Raw genomic sequence first — 19,253 nt, forward strand, 5'->3', positions numbered from 1 at the left:
TGAAGTCCCTGTGCTGCTGACACTCCACCACCACTGTCACCACCGGCATCCTTACTGATTTAGAAGTCATGGCCAAAACTCAACAAACCATCAAGAATGTCCTGCAAACTCACAGGGTTGCATTTGCAAAAAAAAAAGGGGGGGGGGAACCCCAATGCACACACAAAAACATTTGTGGATGTCTAATTCCTCTTTGATCCCCCCTAGAGACATTTGTAGATGAATGAATGGAATGAATGAAGCGATCCATTCGAATTACATCATCAACAAACCAGACTGTGGCTTCCTATTTTAAAAGTATGATTCCAAACAAATGTGATTGGCATGTGACAAACTATGTAAATGAACAGGAATGAAATAAACCTCACCTTGACCTGATTTCCACTGATTTATTAAATTTGCTGTAGCAAACTGGTGACACATAGTGGATAAACAGGAACACATGTCTATGTTGAAAATCAAACATATGGTAAACCTACTGATAAAGGGACTGCTATCAAAAAGCACAATGGATAAATCAGAATGGTGCTGTGCTTGGAAACTAGGAATGTTCACAGACATACTATTTGAAGTCAGCTCATTTTGTCTTTCTGAAATGTTTGAATTCTTTGATGTTGCTCTGTTGTGTCTGAACTTGAAGTCATGATTGTATTCCACTTAAGGTATTGCCACTGGTTTTAATGAGAAACATTTCTCCCCCTGTAACTTTTTTGGGGGTTCCCCATCCAATTGGGACAAACTTTTCAAGGATGGTAGGTCTCCCTCTAGAGAGCCTCCATTTTAAATTTCTGGTGGACGAGGGAAATGATCCTTGTTACAGAGACAATGAAGAGCACAATACTTTCCCAAATTTAACTCTACCCCCATCCAGTTGGGGTGAAATTCAGAGAGATCTGAAGCCTTCATTTAAGGGATCCTCCTTATCCAATTGCAGGCAGAGGAGGAAGCAATGCAGTTTCCTTGGCCATTAAAATTCTCCTTTCCTACTCCCAGAAACCTCATGCAGGCAGGGACTGGGAGTGAAATTTAAACATACATGGCTAGGCCATACACACATGAAACCTTTACTAAGTTCATTGATTTCAGTCAGAAACACCAATCAGAGACGAGTGTGTTCTGGTTGGCTGGTCTGCTGAGCCATTCTTTGCCCTCATTGTATATCTCCTGTCCCTCACCATCTTAGGGAAACAGAGCTTTAAGGATAGTACTGGAAAATGGAAAATGAAAACTAAGTGCAGCCACAGATACTGTGGTGTTACCAAATCTGTAAGTCAGAACAAAATATCATCCATGATACATTTTTGTCCAAAATTGTTTTGTAATTATTGGAATTATTGTGTCACCCTTGGATGTGGCACAAACCCATTCAGCTGAGTAGTTACCCTTCTTTTTGCTGGGTAGAATGGATATACCACTGAAAAAGTTGCTATCTTTTTTAATGTAGCTACTGAAACTGTATTTTGAAAGAATTCAGTCTAACATGTACAATTATTATATTTTGTTTTAAAGGAGCGCGCTTCTGAAATGTCTGTTGACCATATAATAATGCTTTACTGATTTTTTTAAAAATTGAACATCATTTTTTTCAAAGTTACTGTTTGGAATCTAAATCAATGGAATTCTATGCACCCTAAAATTTCAAGACAGTAATATGTCCCTAGGTGGCTTATTATATAGTATGTCAATTGCTATAGATAAGCAATTATGTATATAATACAACTTGATTTTCATCACATCTACTGATACAGCTGGTAGAATGCCACGCTTGGATATTGGATCTAATAGTTTTGCTGGTAAAAATTGGATTTGGAAATTATTTCAGGAAAAATTATCCCGTTGGCAGCCACATTTGTATGAGGCTTCTAAATATGTACTTTTTTGGTACCTGCAGGAGAAATAATCTGTTTTGTAGAACTTGAAGCTCCATACAGCTGAAGTCAAGCACCTTTTAGTCCCATTGGTTTTGATGGCAAAGATAAGAACATCTCTGCAGTTGATATCAATAGAAATTAAAGGCGCTTAAATTCTTTTGGATCATCCACTTGGTTTGAGTTACTTGAACTGATGTTTTAGATGAGTTATTGCAACACTACATAAAACCTAAAATTCATGTCTGCAGGAAATTAGCTGTGCATTCCAAAAGACCTTTAAAGTGGAAATCTGGAATCTGCTATTTTCTAGTCTACCCAGTAAAAATATAGTCTCAAATGGAACAGGAAATAGAAGCTTTTGGATCCATCTTCAAAATACTCAAAACCTTTGACTTTTGATAAGAAGCCTCTTATGTATAATCTTCATCATTGGTAAGAGTATTATTGGCGACTGTTGCAAAGCTTTACCAGGTAATCCCATGTGGATTTCTGTTTTAGCAAAAATGCAGAAGAGAATTGCAGGTGCCTTTTAGGGGTATAATGGAATTTGTAACAATTCATTGCTACACTGTGTAAAGATTGCAGTGGTTTCAATTGGGGCAGTCTTCTTTTTGACCAGGCAACAGAGGAAATATGGTTTATCATGTTAAAGTTTTCTTATTAGGCAAGGTCCATTAGTAGAAGGCAATCAAATTTCATGACAATATTGTCAGAGGATGTGCCATTTCAGGTAGTTGCATTCATTGGACAACTTGATCCATAATATCAACGCAAAAAGTAAGTTGATCACAAAAACAAGAGAAAATTGGGCAACACACATTCTGCTGAAATGTAAGTTTTCTATGCTATGAACATGGCAGGTACTATAAGGGAGCATGGTACAAAACTGTTAATCTCTTTCCAGCTCCACCATGGTTGCATTCCCTATGTCTGGCAAGTCCTATACAACTTGTGATGTACCTGGCTGAGTGCAATGCGCAAACCATATATAGCAGTCTACTATCTGGTAGCTTAGGTTCAGATTGATGGCTCCTTAATTGTGCAAGGCCATATTGGACTTATGTTCCACCTTTGCTTGAATAAGCACCTTTGCTTGTATAAGTCCCTAAATTATTTCCTTGTCCTCATAAGCACCTCCTGAAGTACCCAACCAGCGAGGTCAATCAGATTTTCCTGAAAAATATCCATCCTCTTGATTTTCTGCAATGTTCTGACCTTGAAAGGCATGGACTGAAAGGTAACATTTGACAAATGCATAATCTAAGTGTTGCAGGTCCTATAAGAGGGCATGCTTAAATAACTGTTAGAATTATAGGGACAACACAGAAGGAAAAATAGTAAAAGGCTGTTGCAGCTTAAGGCTGATTCCACCTTGGGCAGAACTGATACCAGATAAAGTTGCAAAAGCTCATTCTTTTTTATCAGATGTGAATAATGATCAATCGCTAAGATGAATGTAGCCATAGAACTGCACCAGCATTGGCAATAAACAGTGCAATCCTAAGAAGAGTTACTCCAGTCTATGCCCATTGAAATCAAGGGGCTTAGACTGGAGTAACTCTTCTTAGGATTGCACTGTTCTCAAACTAGACTTGTCCTTTCTTATCTTGAACAACCCTGACAAAGTCCATTCCAAGGCCCCGGAGCATCATAGGCATGGTAACACCATTAGGGCTGTGGTCCCAGAGCCGAGAAACATGCTGCCTACCTGAGCAGTTGTTGCTCCTCATATAAACCAGCAAATTGCCCTGTCAGTATCTCAGAACTATTTATATTATTGAGCTGTTTTTAAAATTCTAAGGTGATGTACAATACTTTAGGGTCTGATTAGCGTTGGCTGGCATTTTTTGTGTATGTTAGAACACAAGTGACTTAATTGGATCCAAATGCTCCAAGGCATGTTTTGAAACCATTTCTTAGTGTGAAACGTTGAGTTGCAAAATATCCATGTTGGCTTCAGTAGCAGCTCTCTTTTCTTCATGCAAAGTGGCATTCGTAGGGCGGAGAAGGTTTTAAAGAAACCGCAATGTTTATCATAGTAGCTTTCCCTGCTAAATTCAGCTGTGTTCTCCATGTACATTTCTCACCTCATCCAGTAGAATATGTGAACTGTGCTTTCAGCATCCTGGTCCAGTTTGGAATCGAAATGGCAGCACATCTGGTCTCCAGGTCTGCTACAATGCTATTCTCCCCTCCCCCTTTTACATTCTTTACAAAATTTGGCAATAAATAGCCTATTGAAGAAAAAACTGGCAGGAATAAGTAATAACTGGAAAGAGCTTGGTTAACCACAAGAGAAGCTGATCCCAAAAACTGAACACTGTTTTTAGAAGACATCTTTTTTCCTCAGCACACAATGGCAGAGCAGGGTGTTTCCATTTGTGTTTTCTTACTTTCCACTTACCCTCACTAGATTGAAATAAGGATCATATGATGGCACAGGTGCAGGAGCAAAGGAAGCAACAGGCAAAGCCCTATTGAAAGCTGAGAAAGGTGAAGAGGGGTCCAGCATTATTGTGAACTCACCTGTGATCATCCAAGTGACCCTGGGAAGCTCACAGGTAATGCATGAGGATCCTGTTGTTGACCTCCAGCATCTGATTAGCAGAGATATACAAAATACTTATTTCCACATAGTAAACCTCTATTGAAAGGGCAGGGCAGCTACTTTCCCTGCGCAGGGGGTTTACCTGTTACAATCCACACAGTTTTGCAAATTGAAGCCAACCTTAGCCTTGAAAGGAAAAAATATGGGCACCCACCTTTTAGTCCTTTTAAGCTGTCTTTCTGGACCTTCCAAGAATCAATCAATCAATCAATCAATCAATCAATCAATCAATCAATCAATCAATCAATCAATCAATCAATCAATCAATCAATCAATCAATCAATCAATCAATCAATCAATCAATCAATCCTTCCTTCCTTCCTTCCTTCCTTCCTTCCTTCTTTTGATACTAAAAATTTCACCGCAAATATGTTCAACTGTTGAATGTACCATGTTTGAAGGTAGCAATTAAATGTGATCACTTGATCTATTCACTTTGTACCAAAAAAGCCCACTGAACCAGTTAGCAATGGGTTTTTCCAAAACTCTGTGTGAGCAAAGGCTTCAAAGTAATCAGTGACCGTAAGCACCATTGATTAACAACACCATAGGGTAGGATTTTATTGAAACACAGCTCCTATTGATGACTGATTTATATGATTTAGGAGTGATATAATTGTCTATTTAAACACTTGCATGCTAAGCGGAGCAGTTATGAAGCAAGGATGTGGGGAATAGAATTCAATTGGGCTGTGTGAGAATGCATGTGAGCGAAAAGCCATTTGCACTGTACTTTATGGTTAGTAAGGAATGCAGTGAAACAACCATGAACAGATTGATGAACTATTGAACCTATTGTTGAAAAATCAGGTCTCTTTTAATTGACTTACACTGAGATTTACAGTTGAAATACTCATGGTGTACAAACTTTGGCTCCTTCCCCAATCTTTCACATATTGATGCCTATGTAATTTTTCTTCTTGAGCTGTGAGAACTAGAAAACTGATCTCTTTTAAAATGATGTTTTTAGGATTCTGCTGCTAACCCACTAGCCGTACAGAAGAGTGTTAAGAGTGTTTCATGTGGATACTAATAAAGGCATTTAAATATTTCTCATGATCCTTGTGTCAACATGAGAGGCAATGCAGAAGAGAAATTAAATGCTGCAGGCAACGCAGGCTTTATATTTACTTTAGGAGCCAATTTAAAGCAAAGCTGATTTAAATCTCATGATGAGTAAAAACACCCTCAGGTTCCACCTGGAACCCATGAACCAGAATCTCTCAGACTGCTTCCTTATGAAGTTCCCCAAGTCAAGTGAGAGCTGATATTTCCTTCAAGTTAATGAATGCAGGTTCAAAGATGCCAGCCAGCCATCGTCACTCAAGCGACTTCATGACTTTTTTTTTGTGCTTCTTTAGACTTGCTGAAGGCCCGCCTGGTGCTCACTGTCCTTACTGTGCATTCAGCCTGCACTTTCATTAGATCTGTGTTGAAAATGAGGGCAGCTTCACACTTTATTGTAGGTACATATTACAATTTAGCACCGAGCTGTTAATAACAATATTAATTTAATTTAATTTATAAGATTTAATAGATTAATTAGATTTAATTAGCGGGCTCAGGGCGGATAACAATACAATTTAAAACATATTCAACTATCGTTAAAAATTATAAAATTACTACATATTATCATTAAAATTACATCTATATAAATATAAATATATACATATAGAGCAAGGAACAAGGCAGCACATAATTTCCCCCCACTGCATATACATCTTCTGCAGCAAGCAGCTCTTAGCTCTGGATCTCCCAATAAACCTCTACAGGGTGGATGTGTGTTGGGGGGAAATGATGTGTAGCCACCTCACACATTGTGATCTAGAATGGAGTATTCTATAGAAGCAGCAATCCATTGGGACGTCAGAACCCAGAGTGGTTTATGTCTCCAAATGTAATCAGTTGGCATTTTTTCATGAGTTCAGAAACAACAAAGGATTCCCTGGCATTTCTTCAGCCTTATGGAAACTTTTCAATAAATCACATTTTTATTGCAGGAAAAGTTATTTACTCCCGTTCCTCTCATGAAGAGATGAATTTCATTTCCCCTGGTAACTGACTATTCAGCCACACAGTGGAGAAGTTAGAAAGTATCCCCTCATTTAACAGGAATAGCATAGTAGGGCTCATTCTCCATCTTTTGAAAAAAATAATGATTGCATACATATATTTATTAATACTAACTTGGAATTTGTTAATACTAATTTTGGGTTTTTTAAAAATTCATAATATATCCTGGACAAATCCATTATGTTTATTCTTCTCAGATCTGATTCAACATTACTGAAATTCTGTCTTAAAATTATAATATCCAACATAAAAATGTGATATTTATAAAACTGTATGAAATACCATCCAGACAGAAAGTTGATAAAAGATGATACATAGCTAAATGTATTGAGATAAGAAACACTGATTCTGCTATATAATAAATACTGGGATAAATCATAAGTTTTGATGACAATTCATGACCAATCTCCCAATCAAGTGAGTTGGAGCATTCATTGTTCTTGCTGTACAAGCCAATGTTTTGATTTAAAGAAGTGATGGATCAATTGTGATCCACAAATCAATGTGCATGTTTCTTTGATGAATGCAATGGCATAGTCCATTAACCGAAGGGGGGCAAAGGTCTAACAAGGAGGAGAATTTTAGTCACTCAGATTCCTTGAAAGAGATTTTGCTGCTAGCTGAAAATGCTAGCTTCTCGCAGCCTGCAGTTATTTACGAACCTCAAAGTCACTGCTTATTATTCTGTGTGTCATATGGAGCCTGTTTTTAAAAGAGTCACTTGACCTCATGGTTTTCCAGTCAACAGAGATTACAACAATTGATCATGCATGAGGTTAATAGAAATTGTCTGAGCTGAGTCCCCTCTGCTTAGGTAAATATTACATCAGTGTTTCCAAAACTTCTTTAAAAAACTAGAGCAAAGACTCTAAAGCAAAGACTCTTAATAAGACTCTTAATAAGACCACTTTATGTGCTTAATTTCTAAAGAGATTTTGATAGGACTCAGACCAGATGAGAATTTATGCCAGATGCTATCTGTTCCATAAGCCTTGATCTATCTGATGTGTGTTACTCCATGGTGATTCTTTATGGAATTTCAGTCCTCAAATCTTCACGGAACTTCAGTCCTGCAATTAAAAAAAGATTCTATGGGCTGTCCCTGCCCAAAGTTAAGAATTATCTATCCCCCTAGTCCTCCAAACACAAACATTTGAATGATCCAACAAATTGCTTTAAGAATGCCTGTAAAAAGGCATTCTATGTATTCTACTTAGCTCAGAAGATGTTTCCATTAGGCAAAGTGTTCGACATGTACAGGATCTTTGCCTTGCTAGGTGATGAGGTTATGTATTGCCTTTGGGGCAAATAGGCGCTCTTGATCGCCTTAGGCTAGGAACAGAGAGTCTCTGACTGCAGTGTAATGGTTCAGCTCAGGTAGTGACATTTATTAGGGATAAAGTCTTTCTTACACTGATGGTCTTGTTGTCTTAAACAGACAGGTTTCCATGCATTGTTCTGGGTCCCTCCTTGCCCCATTTTACAATCCCAGCCCAACTGTGTTATTTTTTCTTACTAGGAGTCTTTGTTGTTAGATTCAAAGGTTATCATATTTTATAATCTGCTTATTGATTGTCTGATGTCATCATATATTACAATCTTCTTACTGGTAGACTGGAACTCTTTTATCATACTTGTAATCTGCCTTGGTTCTCAGTGAGAAAGATGGACTATAAATGAAAAGATTAAAAATATCAATAATAACTTACCTTCCATGACACATACAAAACCCATAAAAAGTAAACAAAGAATTAAAATCAGAAGTCAGTTTGTTACTCAAAGGAAAAGATGTTCATGCAAGTAATGTATAAAGATAAGGTCATAACCCTAGAAGTAATGTTCCTGCTAGTAAAAATCAGCTGGGATGCTTATATTAAAACAGAGGAAGTATGCCACAGTTCATAATGTTGAGACAACCAGGAAACGGTTATTATGTTGAAAAAAAGGTCAATCTTATATTAACCAATATATGACTATATTTATATTCACTTTGCTAGTTATTATGGAAAGTGACTGCAATACTGGGGAAATGATAAATCAGTATGCTTCCATCTTCTCAAACACAAGAATTATATCTAACAGTTAGAAGGGAGATAGGCAGGATGATAACCTTTGAATATATGGTAGTATAACTGATTGGAAAATGTTGGTTTAAATACATATTGAATACAAATGTACATTTCAGGGAATTTTAGCAATTGGAATATGACCACCCCATTCTTCAACAATGCTAACTTGTTGCAGTTCCATTTTTCTGGCTTTCTGCCAAGACACATTCTATCAAATTGCCATTTCTTTCAGCGGCTCCTTGGGAATTGCCATGGAAACCAGCACAGTGTATAAGATGTTGAAAATAGGATGCCTACAGGATTGTGGATGAAAAACAGCAAACATACTGTATATATATACTGAATACCTGCATTTTGTGATCAGTGGATAACTGTTATGTTATCAGGAGGAGCTGAGGGGGACGGTTGGACAGTGCTAGTGTCTGATGCTTTCTGTTCCTTAAATTTATCTATATCATCACCCAAAATAGAAATCTGTATCTCTTCATCTTGAGGATATCAGCATATAAAGTGGCTTATATCAAAGTAGACCCCAGTCCATCTAACTCAATATTGTCTGTTCTCTCTCAGAAAAAATCAGAGCACTTTTGTTTTCAAGCCATTCTTGCCAAGCAGCTCTTAGGGTGCAACTGTCAGCAGAGAATGAGCCAGGATATTATGTTCATATGTAACATAAAACTGTAGTTAAGACAATGGCCGAATCCACGCTTCCTTTTTGTTTCCGCGCCTTTTTCGCATCCGTGGCGCTGTTCAAGCAGATACTCACACGCTTTCCCATTCCGCGTGTTCCCCACCATCACCGCGCCACAATTGCGCCTCCTTTCCGTACCACATGATAATGATGGAAATCTGTTTTTTCCCAGCCCTTTTTTTAAAAAAATGGGCTTTCATAGTGCATTTGCACAATAAAGAAAGGTCAGTATACCACAAAACCTACTTTAGTGAGCAGCGGTTTGCGTGGGAAAAGGCTAGGAACATATTGGCTGTGCTGCGAAGCATGCCAACCACAATCTGAGCCATCATGAGAAATATCAAGCTCTGAGCATCCATGTTGGCGACTACTACAAGCAGAACACCACTGTGAGCAACAGGGTTTCCAGAGAATGTTTTAATGTGACAAATTATTTTCAAATTTGCCCGCCATAACAACCAGCCAATTGTTAGAAAGTGGTCTGTGACGAGCAAAAAATGGCCAATCAAAGTTGAGGGGGAGGGGACCTTGCCATTTCTTAAAAGTCGGAATATTGGTATCTCACAAAATTAACTTTTTTTTAAAAAAAGGGAAATGACGTGCTGTCAACGCTGCCGACGGAGGAGGGAACCGCCCACTATAACGTTTTACTCAGTGGCATGTGGAGAACTGATTGCGCCGCAAAGACGCACTGGGAGGGTGAATGTGATGATGCACAGCATGGTAGCGGAATGAACCCAACTGCCATGACTGCGCAAGATAAGCAGATGGTGAGTGCATGTGGATTCGGCCTATCATAGGTTGATATACCAGCTTCACATTCTGGCTTCAGATTTGAGACAACCAACTAGAACAGAGGCCCACATCCACACAATCAGTTTATGGATAGATAAATTAAACTGTGGTTTCACATCTTGTCTGAACCAGGCCAGTGTTTGTATTGTGTAGCCTAAACTCTGCAACATTCTTTAAAACTCTGCTGTCTGCTCAGTGATGAAAACCAGAGTGTCTGGTGTGGTTCTCAAAGAAATTGCTATTATTGATATAGAAAAAAATAGCATTTGCCTACTACATTATGTCAAAGTCCCATAAAAAAATGTGCAGTAGCAGAAACAGACCATACAGTGAATTGTAATAAAAAAAAATGCTTAGGACCAGATGCAGAAATCGCAATGCATGTGTTGATTTTCTACCAGTCACAACACAGCTCTTATTAAAGCAGGAGACTCTTCAATCACTTCAGTTTCAGTGACTGCTTCTCTTGTACATCCCTCCTGCGTACCTTGAAAAATCAAGGATACATGACTATGTGGCTCCAGCTGACCCTTTACTGAAAAGGAGACAGTTACAAGCTTTGTCACAGCCATCTTTGAATCCCCTGAAGAACAGATATCCATGTGGGATCTATAACCACATTGTTACAGTAACCACATCCCCTCTGCCTGCTAACTGGTTCTGGAAATTGTATTGATTCCATCATTTAGAGGTCTAATATGAAAGAGTTTACATGTTTTTACTAATGCAACTATAACCAGAAAATTCATCTTTGCTTACAGCTTGCTTGTTGGCTTTTTCTTGACATGACTTTGAAGTCACGCCTACTCACAAAGCTTTACATAATTACATTGTTTTTTAACGCACTCACCATCAGCCGAGAGTAGTGACCCACTCATAAGAGTCTTGACCCTCTGCTACAATAGAATCCACTGCCCAAATGGCTCAACTGAGCCTGGTGGAAGAAGTTTTTATACTTGAACTCTGAGTCAATAGAGCTTTTGTGACTGACTGTGCACTCAGCTTGTTTGAATTAGGGTGGGGTTTTTTTGTCTTGTTCAACATGCAAATTAAAGACATTTTTGTGGCACTTTTTCTCTTTAAAGGAGCCATGATAATCATTTTCAAGATTTTCCAACACATAGTCATTAATTGTTTTCATACTAACTTGATGTATGCTTTACATATCATTATCATAAAATTAATGTAATCTTAATGTAAATATTAACTGAATGTTTTATAAGTTTAAAAAATTAAAAGTTGAACAAAAGGGAAGAGTATAACAGATACCAAAGAAATGTAACTAGATTAGGAGAGCTTTTTCTTTCTCTCTCCCTCTTACTAGATAACGTTCTGTTACACACAAGCACACACACACACGCCATGTGCCCATCAGTATGGTAATACTGATACAGTATGGTATTGCTTAAATTGTTATTTGAGAGGCGTTGTGGATCTGACATTGAATCCCCTCCTTAACAACTGCGGATGTTTTTTCCAGAAGAGAAAAATCCAGCTGCATCAATGGGGTTCAAGATCAGACTCTGTAAGATGTGTGGCAATTGGAAGTTTGAGTATAGACTTGACTGAGAGTTTGATGGAAATTAGATATTCTTGGATGCTATAATAACTGCTCTTGAGAACATGATACAAGGATCAATAGACCTGTTACCTGCTGTAGGCATGCCTATTTGCTTCCACTATGTTCTGTTTGTAAATTTGTAGAGAAAGCTTTCCAAGACAAATCTCCAGTGTTGTCTCATCCAGAAGAACATAACCCGCTAGCATTTGTAGTGCACGACTACCAATATGCCATGCTATAGCAGGATAGATTAAACAAATGGAACTTGGAAATTTTTAAGCATTTGTGAAGGACATTCCCCCACTCTATGAATTATAGACTAGGAAAGGGGAGCAGGAAGGTCAGAAAATGAGATATCTTTAGAGACTTAGGAACTTATCTGGTCGTGGCTACCCAGGGAGGGGTCCCCAACTTTGCTGTGTCTGTGAGCACTTTTGGAATTTTAAGAAAGGGTACTTGGTGCCGCCACACAATCATTAAGATGGCCAATCATAAAATGCTGGGAGGTTTGAAGCCAAACATCATCCTACAACAGAAATGGCTGCTTCCAAATAGGCATGCACTGCAGACAGAAATGTGATGCCTCCTGGGCTTTTCTGAAGCACCTTCTGTTCTGAGGAGGTAGAGAAAAGCCAGGATTGACTCTTTGAGATAAGATGCTGTTTGGTTGCTGTTTCCCAAAAAAGGAGAGATCTTGCTTCTGTGTAAGCGCAGGGAGCAAGCCCAGAAATATATAAAATGTCTAATATCTGTACTGAGGATGAACTCAGTGCTTTGTGAATCTGTCAACTGGTAGGGAGCTACTGAAAAATCCCCACCCCCCATTTCATTCAACACCTTTTGATTTTATCTCAAAACAGTTTCCAGGAAACACATTATCAGGCACCATGGCACCCTCAGGTGCCACACGGAGAACCTCTCATGTAGTGGCTTGTAACACCTGGCTATACCTGTCTAACCCTGTAAAATCAAATTTTAAAAATCCCAGATACTCCTTCCATATGGTGAGTTGTTCTAATTTTTTTGAAAAAAATCTGTATTTCAAATGGTTTTGCATCCTCATGGCTGGCAATATTCAACATGGCAGCTGGCCAGAATACCAGCTGATGGTGCATGCTCACAATTTTCTGGCTTGCTTGGATGACATATGCCCCAGGGTTATCATGAACAGGTTATGCACAATTTAAAATCAGCTACAGTTCTAGCTTGTACCTCTTTTGTGTCTTCATAGTTGGCAGCGCTTACCAGTGAGTGGCATTCATCTGGCTGGCACTTGCTCAGAGGTTAATCAAACTATAATTCATGGAAGAATCTACAAGGAATTTATGGTCCAATTTAAAGCACTTGATTAACATATACACATTTTGGCCTTAGGAGTCAGGCAGGCAAAATTTGCAAGGCTGGAATACTAGTAGGAACACAAATTCAAGCATACCACTCCAGAAGTAACGAGAAAAAACCAAGGAAAGTAACTTATTTTTCAAGGTAACATTTTTGTTCGTCAGGAGGGTAAGGCAGGCAGCACATCACCTTACCAGATTTCCCACTATGACAGGCAATCTCAGCCCCAGCTTCCAGCTCCCGCAGCTACTCTTCATTCCAGAGGGAGGAAAACTGAGGGATGAGTGGGAAGTGTCATTATGAGGTCACTTCCAGTTGTACCTCTAAGTGACATCACAACACTCTAGGGATTCGCTGATCTCTATGGTAAAACCCATAGAAATTTGGGGAATTCCTAGAGTGTCATGATGTCACATTTGTAAACAACTAGAAGTGACTTTTCAGTGTCAGATCACATCATTTTGCCCTCCTTTTTGACTCCTGTTGAAATGGTTGCTTGGAAACTCTACCAGCAGACAACCATGAGTAGTGTGAAAATGTGCATGCATAGAACTTTGGTAAGTTAGTTCCCAGCTCGTAGGTGCAGGTTTGTGTCCATCCCTGTGTTGAATGAAGCACAAGGCACTGACTTGGCCAGGACTGGGCAGTTTTGCTTCAAATGACCCAGGCACTGGAGATAAAGAACAACTGCACCTGTTTAAAACTGCTTTTCGTGTCCATACCAGACTTTTGCTGCATGTAGTCATACGCTCCCTCCCTATTAAATGATGTGTGATTAGTTGGTTACCTTTTGGGACCAAACTGGAAATTTTGGGGCTTTCTGTTTTGGTTCCTTTGGGGTTTTATGTTTTATCATTTTTAAATTTTTTATTATGGTTAGGGGCCTCAAAAGCTAGAAGGGGCCTCAAAATCTAGAACTGGCCTGGAACTGCAAGGAAGGAGCCTTTTTCACCTGTTCCATGTTATTTAAGAGGGCTGGTGGATAATGATTAATTAGGTCTTACCTTAGATTGAATAGGCCATAACTAGGCGTACCCGTTGCCTACCTCTGCACTCCATCCCCTGCTCCTGCTCAATGGAGCAGCAAGAGCAAAAATTTGGGGGTTGGATTGGGGAGCTGATGCCATGACATCAGTTCTGTGTGGGTACCCAGATATGGCATCACAGCATTTGCAGGAACCAAATCTTTGTGGTCTTTAATCCCCTTCCTGAGACTGTTCTCCCCAAATTCCTGGAGATTATCAGAGCCCAGCTGGCAACCTTAGCCAACATTATGGTGGCAGAAGTAGTGTGGGTTCCTAAAGTATAGGTAGGATCATAAGTAAGAACCTAGAAGAATCTAAAGATGAAGGACCACTTTTCCCAAGCCATCCCATCTCTGGCTGGGGCAAGCTGATGCATTGGGGAGAAGATGCTCTTGGTGCTGTGCAGCATCAACCGAGCCCCCTTTTTAGTTTAGTTTATTTAGTTGCTTGAGCAGCATTTGGTGGAATGGAGATGAGGTTTAATGCCTCTCAGCATTGTTAAATGCTTAAGCTAGAAGAAATGAAGCCAGCAGTGATACTGGCCAAGATTAAAGCCATGCCTCCTGTCTACCGAACTGGTAGCCATTCTAGTTAACAGCAAAGGGAAAAAAAAGGGAGGAAAACACAACCCAATAAAAGACAGGTAATCAAAAAGATGGTGGCCAAAGATAAAATTAAATATTGCTTAAAAATAGTACAAATAAATAAGGAACCAGTACAATGCAATGTACATGAAAGATAGTGCCTAGTAAATCCAAATCCAAAAATCAACCAATTTGGAAAATGTAATCAATTGAAAAGAATATTGAAGTATTTATCTCCTTAGGCCAGGTCAGGAACATAGAACTCAAACACAGAATGCATAGTCCTGTCAGAAAATGAAAAAGTACCTTGCCTGCCCTCCTCTATATATACTGTAAAGCGAAGGAAGATGCTGTAATGTTAGAGGACTAAGAAAGGTGATCAGCAGTGCCTGAATCCAACCATACCTTGTGTCTCATGTCTTCATTCTGGGTACAATGTAACTTAGAACCATGTTAAACATCTGTAGTCACCAACAGAGATGGGCACGAACCACAAAAAAACCGAACCATGAAGTTTGTGGTTCGTGAGTTTTCACGAACCAGGAACCACAAATTGGCACGAACTGGGGCAAGTTTAGGAACCAGTTCGTAGTTCGTGGATAGTGGGGTTTAAATGCCCCTTTCCAGCCGCTTAGCAGAAGCAGAGAAAGGGGCATTTGACCGTTTAAAGGCCCTTTCTTGCCTTGCAAATGGCAGGTCCCTTTAAACTATCAGCTGGCAGGTGGCGGGGGGGTATCCCCCCTCACTGCCTGACAGCTGATAGTTTAAAGGGCAAAAAACATGGGAAATACACCGGCAAACCTATGCCAAACCAACAACACCAACCGGTAGGTACAGTCACAGAAATTCACAGAAATTCAATGGTCATTATAAAAAGTGAATACTTTATGTAATACAAAAGTGCAAAGTGCAATAAGTCAATTTATGTACAATAATTCATAAATATATGCAAAGTCCATACGCCAAGGATTTATACAGAAGATATGACGGATCCGCAATCCATACACAATAATAATTCAACAATTTAAACGCTCACATGAGCAACATTTCAACAAAGTGCAAAGAAAAAGGAGTACAGGCAAGCATGGCTATGGTGAACCTAAATGTCTCAGGTAAGTGACCACCAGTCCCATATGGGGTGTAAAAGCCAAGGGGCCAAAGCCGACGGGTAGATGCGGGGCAAGATTTCCACTTCCCATTTCGCGTCTTCTTCCTGGGCAATTGTCTGGTGGAACACTGGTTACCCGCGTGCTTGTTGCTCTATGTACTCACTGCACTCCAGAGGATACAGATACGGTATCCGTATCCTCTGGAGCGAAGTGAGTACATGGAGCAACAAGCACGCGGGTGACCAGTGTTCCACCAGACAATTGCCCAGGAAGAAGATGCGAAACGGGAAGTGGAAATCTTGCTCATGTGAGCGTTTAAATTGTTGAATTATTATTGTGTATGGATTGCGGATCCGTCATATCTTCTGTATAAATCCTTGGCGTATGGACTTTGCATATATTTATGAATTATTGTACATAAATTGACTTATTGCACTTTGCACTTTTGTATTACATAAATTATGCACTTTTTATAATGACCATTGAATTTCTGTGAATTTCTGTGACTGTACCTACCAGTTGGTGTTGTTGATAGTTTAAAGGGACCTGCCACTTGCAAGTGGCAGGGCCCTTTAAACTGCCCAAACCCCACCCCCCCCAGCTCCAGCCCCAGCCCCACACTTACCTTGCCCTGCGGGCCTGCGGTGTCCTCCCCTTCTTCCCGCGAGGGGTGGGAAGGCCATTTTTGGCCTCTTCTGACACTGCGTAGGCCTGCAGGGTGGAGGAGGAGGCCGAAAATGGTCTTCCAGCCCCTCAAATGGCTGCTGCTGCCATTCCATGGGGAAATGGCCATTTAAACTGCCCCTTTATGACCCAAACAAACCAGTAGACAAGTTTGTGGAAGTTCGTGGAAATGAGCTTCCATGAACCACTGGTTCATGAACCATGAACCGGCCTGGTTCGTGCATTTTTTTGGGTCATAATTCAATTCGTGCCCATTTCTAGTCACCAATTGTTTTTCTTCTTACAAAATCATAGCTATGAATTCTATTTATTCTTAAATTTATGGCATCCTCTTAGTTATATAGCAAGGTAGAGAGTGATGTGCCTGGGTAGTTTAGCCAGATTGCCTTTTTCCTCTGGCTCTTCTACTTCAGTTCAATAGTATTCATGAGAAGATGTCTCCAGTTATTGATATGTTCCTTAAAATAACTAGATGCACTGTCCGTTCCAAATTGCAGCAGCACAGACAAGTGGACACTTTTATAAACACAAACACACACACAGATGAACAATAATGTGAAACAGGCTTTTGCACTTACAAACTTCTCCAAAGTGATGTCACCCATTAACTTAGCTGCATGTCAGTGGGGAGGTGTGTGCTCGATTCCCAGACTGTAATCTGATGCATACGCAGTTTGATCCTGTGCACATTTCATTGGAATGAAGTATTACTGACTTTGCCTAGGGCTGCAAATCTTAAAACATCTCTACAGTCCCTTTGGGAAGCACAGCTTTTAACAGAAATGCTGAGTTGTTAGCGATTACATTAATAAAGCCCCAAATTTAACGCTACAGCTTAATGAGATTAGAATGAACGGGTCCTGGCAGACCAAGTATATTATTATAATTTTCCTCACAAACGAGAGAGACAAAAAAATTTTAATTTTGCAACAGCAGGAACTATGAAGACATTGTTCATTATGCCATATATCACACCATTATAAAATGAGTTAAAGGCAATGTACTGTGTTGAATGAAGATAAATAGAACATTTCATTAATCACAGAAGCCCTCCTAAACAGCTTAAAAATGAATGTGGGGGAAGTCCGAGGTTCAAGAACCATGTATAGCTAAGGAGCCGTAGTGATTGACGACATACGAGATTGAAAATAATGGGCTCGTTTAGCCATTTACCATTGTCCATTTTGTTATTAGGGGTATAATGGGGAACCGTCCTAATTGGGATGGATTATCTTGCAATTGGCATTTCTCAGAAAATGGGAGAGTGCCTGAATGTCCCATATCTTGCTTGCACTGCTGCATCATATATCATTCTGAAAGCCAAGAAGTCAGGAACTTATGGGTTAAGAGGAGAAGGAAGTATGCAGTTTAAAGGCTGGGATCTCTGCCATGAGAAATAGGAGAACATTTGTCACTCTAAGATTATTGGCGTCACAAATATTAAGAGACGTCCCTCCAGGTTAAGCCACAGATAAGTTTTTCTGTGTCTACAGAACAATTAATGCTTAAACATCCTGGTGCCAGAGAGTGCCTGTGGAGAAGGCTCTGGATGGATTTGCCTTGTGGCTTATGCATTAGAAGGCAACCATCTTCCATTCCATTCTAGTACAAATAGGAATCCAGGCTTCAGCTAGTAGATTAATCAACAAAATACTTAATTTATTGATGGGATCAGACCATGAAGTGGATCGCTGCAGGCATTATTTGTTTTCAAGGCTGTTTTAGTTTTGGCATGTTCCTGAAAATAAAATGTTTAGAATTCAATTCCTTCCAATGTAGTATTTTAGATTTACTTTTAAATAATTAAAATTTGTAAGTACACCCTTTGAATTATGAGACAATGTCAAAGTAATATGACATGTCATTAAGTAGCTCAAAAAGGCCACCTGTATTGAGAATATGGTAATACGCGCATGTCATTAAAAATGAAATTGATTATTTGCTGTATTAGTAATACATATTGGTTCTCCATCCAGTTAGGAATATGGACACATCTTATTTCTATATATGACCATGGCGGCTAGGCTTTTATATACACAAGAATGCCTTCAGTCGAGGACTGTATTGTGAAAATGATGGCTAAACTTACAGCTCTGATCAGAGATAAAACATTGTCTGTCTTTATGGTTAACTGGAAACCCGTTATTGACTTTCTGCGTGAGATGAGGAAAAATAAACTGATGATTTGTGGGTTTGATTTCTAAGAAGATAAATTTGGGAAAAATAAATAGAAGGGGGCAATATTGAAAATGTAAATGTTGGAGGTATTAAAACTAAAAGTATAGTGTTTATTTAAATATGATAGGCATTGTAGAGAAAAATGGAAAATGAAATATGTATTATTTTTCTTTGTTATTTTCAATTTATGTTCTTTTTCTCTTTTTGTATTCTTTTTTCTTTACTTTCTTTTTCTATTTCTCTGCCTTTTTATTGGGCTTTTAATCATTAATAAAATAAGAAGGATTTCAAAAATAAAACAAAAAGGATCTCAAAAAAATGGAATATGGACACAGAAACCTACTTCCACAGTGGCATGGTGTCATGCTGAGTTAGGGCAACAGATACTATAGCAGATGGAAGATTAGAATCGAGGCCTTCAAGACCCACTCACACTTAACAATTTACTGTTGCATACTAACTCATACAAGAACATGTGCTAACAGAGGGCATATAAAATGGTGCATTGTGCAATTACTAGAGCCAGCACAGCAAATGGTTAGAATGTTGGACTAGAAACTTAGATACCCACTCCACCATCAAAACTTGCTGGATGATGTTGGGTGTCACACACACATAGCCTAACTGATCTCACAGGTAGGTTGTCAGGTTCGCCTGTACTTCC

The sequence above is a fragment of the Eublepharis macularius genome, chromosome 11 (genome assembly GCF_028583425.1).
Source record: "Eublepharis macularius isolate TG4126 chromosome 11, MPM_Emac_v1.0, whole genome shotgun sequence".
Taxonomy (NCBI): domain Eukaryota; kingdom Metazoa; phylum Chordata; class Lepidosauria; order Squamata; family Eublepharidae; genus Eublepharis; species Eublepharis macularius.